This window comes from Filicampus tigris, chromosome 15, assembly GCF_054856515.1.
Source record: "Filicampus tigris isolate MCC_2025a chromosome 15, RoL_Ftig_1.0, whole genome shotgun sequence".
In the NCBI taxonomy this organism is placed as follows: Eukaryota; Metazoa; Chordata; class Actinopteri; order Syngnathiformes; family Syngnathidae; genus Filicampus; species Filicampus tigris.
This window is the reverse complement of record NC_141231.1, coordinates 17,533,755-17,544,123: the sequence shown is the minus strand read 5'-3', so window position 1 is coordinate 17,544,123 and position 10,369 is coordinate 17,533,755.

Here is a 10,369-nt window from a genome sequence, read left to right as displayed (position 1 = left end):
CTCATCTGAAATCTGATGCAGTGCGGAGAACCATCGATGAATTAGCTTTAAATATTTTCATTTCGGCCATTTCACATAAACGCTGACACTTGATTGCCCAAGCTGGACAAAGTAAATGATTGTTACCAAATGTTACAAAAATGTTACTTTTGTTTAAGTCAAGACTCAAAATCCCACAACTTTTATACTGCAAGTCCAGAGTTTGGTCAAATGTAGTATATTCCCAGAACAGAGTTTCTAGCTACTGTCTTGAAAATTGTTGTCTGTCTCTGTATGTGCCCTGTGATTGACTGGTCACCACTCCAGGCGTTAGTCTGCCTCTTGACACAAATCAGCCAGGATAGGATTAATAAATATAATTCGTAAATACAATCACCATGCTACTATTGGCGACTACAAGGAAAATAAACGTTGTTTTGCGTTATAGAGAAATGTTAACACTAAGCATGTGCTTATAATTCATAGGCAGTAAACACGATGTTGAGTTATAGTCATACTACAGTCATATTCATATTAGAAGCTGAATACATGGTCCATTGCAGCTGCATTTAACAGATAAGGCACTTAAAGAACAAACCTGATGGCAGCACTGAGACCAAAGACCAGTAAAATAGATTGACTGTATAAATCCCATGTGGCGCTTTCCATATCTTAATAGTCCAGAGAGGGGGGCCTTGATTTACAACACTACCATCTGCATGTGTGTGTGCGTGTGTATATGTGTGTGTGAATGTATGTTTGGCATGCTCAGAATTTTCCAGCACAGGACATCATTTTACTTGTCCCGAATTAGGAAACTGCTTTAGCACAGCACTTCTTTTAAGAGCCACAGAAGGTGAGAAGCCAAAGGACCTTACTGTACATGTTGATGACTTGCTTCACTGAACATTGCTAAGTCATATTTTTCAAACTACTTTTGCAACCAAATGTCTTCCATAAATGATGGAACATTCGGAGCTGGGGTGGGGCCATATATGATGTTTCTCTGATTCAAATTGTAATTCTACGATATTTATAATTAGCTTGCTTTTTTTTTTTTTTAACACCAGATCATGAGAAAAAGTTGAACGATGATACAGCTGTAGAAAATAGCATGAGCCATATTTCCCTCCAAAATGCACATCAGAGTCAGTTTTTTTTTTAGATTTCTTCACACTGTTTATTTCCAAGTGAACTGGCAAAGCTGTGTTCTGTTTGAAGTTAAACTCTCATTTCAAAATCATAGAATGCCAATAGGAGAGGCCCAACAGCAGAGACAATTTTACTTAAGAAACTTTTCTGAAACAATTGTCAGGGCAAAATGAATTACAAAACCCAAATCAAATTTGACACTTTAATTAAACTACATGTACTTTGGAATTTAAAATCATGGGACTTCAAAGACACCTAAGTATATCTTTTGGTGCTGTGCACAAATCTGTGTTAACTCGAATTGAGTAGCGAGTTGGCCGTTGAAAACAAACACAGAATCAGAATTTTGAGTCAGAATGTGCCACCGCATTGTGCCTTCTTCAAATTTACCTGAAGATCTAACCTGATGTTACTTTGGAGACCTTGGCTCTGAAATTACAATTCAATTGCCTTGGATCTGAAATTACAATTCAATTGCTCGCCGCTTATCCTTTCCTGTGCAAATAGTAGGTGTTCATTGTACAAATGAAATGGAGGATTTTGTGAACTATGTTGCCAGTGCATACTTGTGGAAGTTTGCGGTTTCCAGTTTCTAATATGCAATTGGTTGGTGAGTTTTTAAAAACGTTTTTGCAATACAATCAAAATAAAATTTGTTGCAGTGCATCCGGTGCATGTCTCTCTGACCCCCCAACCACCCTCCTCCAAATATTGATAACAATGATCATTTTGGTCCCTATAATGGTAATGTGAAATTTGGCATTTATTATTATTTGACCATTGCACAGTCTCGGTGACATATATTTCTTTCCAATTACTGTAGCTTGGAATGAACTTAAAGTTTATGTGGCTTTGGATAAGTGTTTCTTACCTCTTCCTTTCCTCTATTTCCCCATCAACAAGCTTTGAATCAATTTCATGCCCTACAAATGCTGTTTACCCTCTTGGGTGTGAAACAGCTGCTGCTTGCTCCTGACTGGCTTCTTGAGCGTTCCTTGCTCTCGCTCTAGCTCTCTCTTGCTCACCCAAACCTCTCTGTGGCATTTTTTTTTTAAAAAACAAAAACAAAAACACATTACAAAGAGCCTTTTACACTTCGGTGCTTGAAATGCAGGATTGCCCATAGAAGACATTCAGTACGCAGATGCGGAATATTAAGTTCCTGTTGTCATTCATGACCATAACTTTCAAAGACACTTTAAAGTCGCTAAAATGCTCGTCACTAAGAAAAATATCGAGCTACACATGCTTAAAATTCATCACATTAAAATGAGTCTTCCGTTATTATCGCTAGAACGGCTATGACAAGGCTCTTCGGTCTCTCTCCGTAAATCTTCTGGTCTCATCCCTGTCGGATTTGGAGGGATTTTAAACAGTTCACGTTTGAATGTAATACCACACATCCAACTCAAAAGCAAACACCCGCACCGAAGTTTATTCTGAGGCAGTGTATTATCTTTCCTATCAGGTATGGTTTTAATGCCCAGTACTTGTTCTCTTGAGTCTCCTTTTGCATTTTGAATGACTCAATAAAAGAATTACATCCGAACTGTATCTGCTCTGCATGCTGTTGATTAGAACACATTCAAATTAAATTATGAAGGAACTTAGGATGTTCATAGTTTTCAATAATTAATAAATCAAAAAAAGAAAACACAATCACTCCAGCAAATGCAGAACTCTGCCCAAGGCCAAACAAATTCCTCTCAATGATAATTAAGTAACAAATACATACAAGAGGAGCAGAAGAGGCTTGAATTATTTGTAAGTGTTCTACCGCTGATAGAGATTCCATCCATCATTTTTCCAAAGTGCTTGTCCTCATAGGTTTACAGACAAGTTACCATTTACTCTTACACTTATACAAATCCAAAATTCTCACTGAAACCAAAACCTAGCTTTCTGAAGCCTTTCTCACACACTGAAAAAAAATCCTTATAGTTTCTTAATTTGAGCATGTACATCGGTTGCACATTGATGTGTAAAAGTAACATATAGCCTTGATTTGATGATTTTCGAGTAAAGGAAAGGGGAGGATTAAATGTGTACGTGATTTGGTTGAATGTGGAAAGATGGGCCACAGGAAAAGGAATTTAACCCGTTATGGTTCTCCAGCCCACCCGTGGGGGCTATGGCGTTGTGGCTGCGGGACATTCACTACATACAGAGAACTTAAACAATTGGCGAACAGGACTGACCACCCTGGGATCCATTGCACTCCACCCCCGGTACTGATTCCACTGTTAATATTTGAAGAGTAAATTGACTAACCAAATTCATCCATCACACGAATGAATAATAGACGGTATGACCCGAAATGTACCCAAAAGTGAATGTATCGCATGGGAGGCAAGCTCTTCTGCAAACCGCAGTCCTCCAGTTTCCTCCTCAGAATTCAAGTACCAGCTTACCTGTGTGACCAGAAGTCCAAACATCGCCTCACATCAGTTCATTGGGAAACCCCCCGGTACAGGTTTGTAATTCGACAATCAACAAGACAGCTGATGGAAATACTCCAAAATTTGAGGTGTGGTGGACAGACACTGTATGGTTTCTTTCCTCCCAATTAGAGTGGAATCTGTGGACTAGTTTCATTCTTATTATTACCATTTAGAATTTCATTTGGATACCAAATGACAGGGTTTTATAGAGAGAAATGTAGAATGTCCTCATTAAGGGGAACAAAGATGGTTATGTCAATATTTGGGGTTGTGGAGTCTCAGTTATTGTACAAAACTCTTGTTTGGCCAAACTAAAAGTGTAACAATGGAATGAATCTGTTTCAGATCCAGTGAATGTATGTGAGAACAACATGAACAATTCTCAACACAGAACAATTGCACTTGGAACATCTGCGCAATGTAAACCAAGCATTACACCACTCTCACACCCTTTCTTATCCTTCTACTCACACTGGGACTTATAACATAATAGTACGTTTACCTCGTCATATCACAAGATTTCTCTCAGACACTTTTTATTGTTTTCTAATGTTGTTGTTTTTTTCATCCATTTTTTGGTTCGCGATCTCTTGAGATATGATGCGTCCTTCGGAGGCTGTTTCACAAGGTTATAATCTTGAGACACTCAGGCGCATCCGATGTATCACTTTATCGCTCATCTTTGCATTATCAAGGATGTTTTTGGAGATTAATAATGCACTTGATAACACTCGTTCAGCCGTGTCTAGGGCTGTTTGACAAAGACCTGTCCGATCAAATACTTATTTAGACAGATATGACATCACCCGGGCAGGGGCTGTTTGACAAATAAATACTCATTCAAATAAATACCTACTTGAAGAATTACTTATTCAGACAAATGCCCATTTTGAGAGACACAGGGCCATCTTAAATAGAAGCATAAAATTAAATCCTTGTGGCATTTGATACAAAACGTCATGTTGGATTCGCTTAGTTTAAGGGCCTAATCAAATTGTTGGTAATAATGCGAGGATGACGTCAAAGAGAAAGAAGAAGAAGAAGAAAGCAACAACTAGTATATAAGACCAGTTGAAAAGTTCTGCGGGAACTTTTGCTTGTCGTTTATCTTGAACGCTCGCTACACTAACAGTAACGACGAGAGGACTGTATACTCTCAGTTGAAGTATTTAATGAATGACGATGACGATGAAGATTGACACACTGCCATAGAGCCTTTGTCTGCCAGATGCAGACGAAAGTCGAATCTTTCCAAAATGGTTGCATGTTTTTATTCTCTCTGAGCCACACCCACAACGGTGGGCGACTTTGCCTTGCTCATGTGACTGTGTGTGACTCAACGGTATGAACTGGATTCAACAGGTATGAGGTATATGGATTATTTTCTATTGAAACTGTGATATGATTTATTACAAAAAAAGTTTTCCTGGCTTCCTTATGTTCACATTTTGGCTTTTGAGTTTGATGGCCTGAAACTTTGCGACCCTACGGCTCTCGTATGGCTCACTTTTTAATGCAATGGTTTAAGCTATTTTAACAGTCTTGACAGGTTCATCGAATTGGGGCTGAGGAGGGTGGAGGGCGACTCAGTGTTGACTCAGTAGACTTGAGTGGCACCCGAAGCTGTTTGAATCGCCTTTATGTTGCAATCCTGATGACACCGTCAGTCTTTTGAACAATCACAGGCATCTCATTTTGACAGTTGATTTCAATGTAAAATCTTTCGTAAGCCTAGTGATCACAGTGTTTGAGTGGTGTTCAGGCTCTGTTGCTTTTAAGATTAAGGTCAAATGCAAACATAGCCTTCATTTATAAGTAATATGTGCCTGCCACTTAAGCGCGTGTATATTCTTTCAGTGGACACTGTGATGTAAAGCCAACAAATTCAACTGAAATTCTCAACAACAAAAATATTGTTTTTGTACCATTTTCAGTGGCATCATTTTAGGTACAGTATCCTTTTGTTTAACCCTTCTTTTGGGTGTGTGATAAAAACAGGAGACTTGTTGCATTGAGCGTCACAGTGTTGTGCTCTTACCCTTACCATAAACGGGTTACCACTCAATGGAGGTTATTATTCTCCAGCCTGGTTAATGGTCCTCACTGACATCACTTAATGAAAATGTATGACAAACTTTAAGATAGCATATACGGAAGTAGGACAGCAGGTGCATTTATTTCCTGCTCTAAGAACCCAGGTGTAGAATATATGACGCAAGGTCGCTTGGTAGGACAATGCATCCTGAGTTCAAACAAATGTGAGTTGTTCCGTTTCTACCATTGAACAACATATTTAAATCCAAACTAAGCCTGTGATGAAGTGCCTCGGCGGTATTCTTGCTTGATCATCAACACATTAGTCAGCCCGGCTGAATGAAAAGAGTAAGCAACACTAACTGGAAGAGCTCAGCTTCAGCCTTAAGCTGGTCAGAATCTCATTAATGCGTATTAATGGATGACTTGCAAAGTTGTGATCCCCACAACATGGATTGGCTCTGCAGCCTCTTAACCCTACTTTTAGTCTCAGAGATTAGGCCTTATTGGATGCCCAGGTTTTGCTTTCTGGGTGAAGCCTCTTTGCATACACATTTCAGGAACCAAGGCACTGGTCACGTTGAGGAAGAATATAGGTTATAGTTCTGCATGAATCACTTTTGAGCTTTTTGAGTTGCAATTAAGAGCTGAAGATAATGGTATCTTCACTTTTAACCAGGTTATGTTTTTTCAATATAATTCTAAATATTGGAATGCCGTTGATGGGGTTAACATGCCTGACTTCCACCGAGGCAGCATGAGTTCAGTTCCCTTACAATGACAGCGTGAAAATGAGTGTGAACGGTTGTCCTAATCTTTAATGTGTTCGACGGAGATTGTTTTTGTTGTTGTTGTTGCACAACTTTTGTAGGACAGTATCACAAACAAACTAAGGATGCCTGGTGGTGGATATACTGCAGTTGGCTATGACGATGCATTGCTGGCCATTCATACATTGGCAATCCAATTTCTCTCACAGGGTGAAGTATCTGTCTTTCGAGCCATCTGTCAAAACAAAACTAAACACAACCAAAAAAGAAAATCACCCTTTTCCAGCTTTGACTTAACACCAATGTCTTTTTGGAACATATGTGTTGTTAAACCGCATAGTGTTGCTGAATGTGCAACACTGTTCAATAGTCTACGAAAAGAAAATGAAACGCCAGACACCAGAATGAAACATTAGCATATGAGTGTAGTTAAATGTATGGATGTATGTACAATCTGTGTTGTGCGTTGACACATATTTCTTCCTGGGGAATTACAATGTCCTTCCGAGTTAACAGATTGTTTTTGTGCTATTTTATGGAAGCCAAGCCAAGATATTAGCAGCCAATACTTGCAGCAGGCATCTGAAACCATTGTAATTTATAGGCCTTGTTTCTGCTGATACAGCCCGGCTGTCAAAATCATCAGCATGTGCACACACAAACACTGGCCTTTCAGAGAGGCACAGAATTGCATATAGAGCAGACCACCGCACACTCCGAGACTGAGCAAGGGAAGAATTGAATCTCTCTCAGCCTATTCCCTTCTCACTCTCTCATTTTCACTGACTGTTTATCCTTCCCTTTTTCTCAGCCATCCCTCCTTACTTCATGCGGCACGTAGATTATCTTCTTTTTCCCTACTTTCACAGAGGCAAACCCACCAAACTGGGATTTATGTGGAAAGCTGTTGTTCAAGACCCCTCATTCACTTGAAAAATAACCCATGTCATAAATGAGGAGTTGTGTTACATACTGCATGCTCGTTGTGACTATTGTGGCAACCACACTTGAAATTGTTTTCAGTTGGCTTTGCTTTTGTGTTGGGTGGTTGTGAATTTGAGTACACATCACATTTCCCCTAAGATACTGTCAGACTGAACATTTCACTTTTGCACTAGAGCTGCCAAAGCCCTGTAGCTTGATAGCATCAGATTTTAAGACATCACATGGCCAAAATGGTATTAATCTTTGCTATAGTTACTCAGTGGCCCATACCATGCCTGTTTAATTTAAATCAAACTGCACTGTCATTAAATTGAAGTGATTTGATCTTTACCCTCGGGTGTGTGATTACAATTCTAAAGCACCAATGAGGATTTACAGTACAGATCATCACTGTACAGTGCACAAACAAATTTCCTTTTAAATCTTTTGGGAAGTAAGAGCTTTTGACTTATGTGTGTAAAGCTCCCAATGTTTCTTAGTCCTTGACTATTTCTTCATAGTGTAACTCTGTCTGTTTCAGTTTCAACTGATTTTTGTTGACCTTTTTTTTTTTGTCTTATAGCCTCACTCTGGATGCATGATTGGATATTGATCTGTGGATGGAGGGGAGCTCGGGAGCATTCTGCACTTTCTTCACCCCAATAAAAGTTGTTTACATGGTGAAAATGCTTTTGAATCCAGGCCAGCAAAACATACTGTACATGTTGAAGTATTTCTTTGGATTAATGGTCTTTTCCCTTACATATTTAAAGTTGATTTGATTTTAGTGTATCATTTTTAGTAACCATATCAATTAAGTATGTTTTTGTTACACCCAGTTCAGCTTTTGACCCCTTTGAATAAAATTACATTTTTCTCATGTTTTTTTTTTTCTTAATTTCCATTGAAAGGGCACCACACATTTGTCATCTAATATGCATGTTTGCATCTTAATACACACACTCTTTACATATCATATCAAATACTAATGAGATTGGGTGTGTCTGAGTCAACATCTGCGTGTGATCCCAAACCTTCCAATCTGCACAGCAGAAGCCACAACACTGTGCCCTTGGCTGAAGCTTGTGGACTTGGAGGTCTTCAGAAGGTGACTCCCACAGTGTGTAATTAAACAACAAACTGCCTCACAAAACGTGGACGCTGCCCTACTGAGCACCTCCTTGCTCTAGCATCTGTGCCAAACACCAGACCAGCTTCCTTCGCCCATATTTTATGGCACTCCATTGCGGTCAGGGTGGAAGTCATCAAAACCAGCCAAAAGAAAAGGACTATACCACCATCAATCTGATAGGTGATGATTCAAGAATTTCAGGAAAATACGCTTAAATTGGTTTCACCTAAAGTAGCATATCTCCAAGTAACTCATTATACCATATCTCCTGGAACACTGTGATGCCTGTTGTTTGACTGATGGGAAGGCTGCACTTTGAAGAATTTTTTTTTCCTCCTGGAATAAAAAGTAAAAAAAAAAATGTCAAACATCATTTGACAGAGGTGTTAGTCACTCAGCACTTAAAAACGCAACACCGAACGTTAATGTGCAGTCAAGAGATCTGTAAAAGAAACAGCATTTATTACTGTATACATACACAGAGCTGAGCGTTTTACTACAAATTGAGCGTCTGTTATTCGTCATCCGCCAGAAGCGTGGGTGCCCTTCCATCGTTTCTCATTCGCCTTTTTTTCCGGGGAGGAAAAAAAAACTATAGGCCGGTCCGCCTCTAATTTTAAACGGGCGTCCGTCTGCAATTCCAACTAAACTTTCACTAGCACCCACAAAAATGGAAGTACGGGTTTTTCACAGGATAGCCACAATATGCCGTTTTGTGTTTACATTCTTCCTGTTGGATACTATAGCATCATGCTAATTAGAAATTTGAAATGTGGTTGTTTCATCAGTTACAAATTACATTCAAATCCTCAGACAAGCATCAAACAAAACAAAATACAAAAACAAAAAATACATCAATTTAAAAGAATCAGAATCATGTTCGCTTTTAGCTGGAAGAAACCAAAACTACTATTTGACAAATTTGCTTTCCACTAAGAGCATTGTTTGGACAATTCTAAAGAAAGGCGAATGATAATAATAATATTTATCCGTTTGCTTTTTTACCTTACAACAAAATATGGTTTGACAACAAATAAGTTATTTAGAACTTAATTGATCTTAGTACGAATTTTCTCTGAGGCACGGCCTAAAGTCCACAGTGTTGCATTTGTCTGTGGCTGCAAGCACACAGTGCACATTTGAATACAACAGAAATGAAATGCCGTCTGACTGAGGTACGAGTAATGAAATCCTATATTTGTGTGGCTTTCAAATGATTCTGTGCATTGGTGTTTAGCGACGGTCACCCGTATGAAATAGCCTGAGACCATCTGCGATTTATGATTCGCTCCCAGCCCCTGGCAAGCCAGGCTGAATAATTTACATTGTGCCGAGACCAACGTGCCCAGAATGTGAGATGCCAAAAATAGAGGAACGATAAAGTGAGATAGAGCAGGATGAAGGAACATAGTCGAACGAGCAAGCAGTCCTGTTGAAAAGAGGAAGCATCAAGTGTGAGGGAGAGAGTAACATGTTGAGTAATTGACCAAACACGCTGAGTCACATGAGAGGTGCTTTCCAGAGCCTTGATAATCTGCGTGTCTCCTTTGAGTCACCATGACACTATAAAGACTATGCGCAGGATCCTCACATAAGGAAAGGAATAGTGAATGTGAAATATGTTTTTTTTTTTAATGATTTTCTAGCTGTAAAGTCAAATTCACAAAATAAGCATTATGGCCTACATATTAGTTTTTAGTTTGGGCCTTTTGAAGAATTTAACCTACCGTTTGGCTAAATCGCAGGATTTTGCAAGGGTGCAATAGAGGCAGAATGCCCAAAGTTTGGGATCATTTCACACTTAAAAAAAGTGAAGCTAAAGTGCAATGTGTTGCTTGCAATGCAGAAATGTCACACACAACGGCACGTCTACGGTAAACATTGCTAGCTAATTCAATATCGCTTACCACTGTTGGTAGAACAAGTTGTAATCCCTC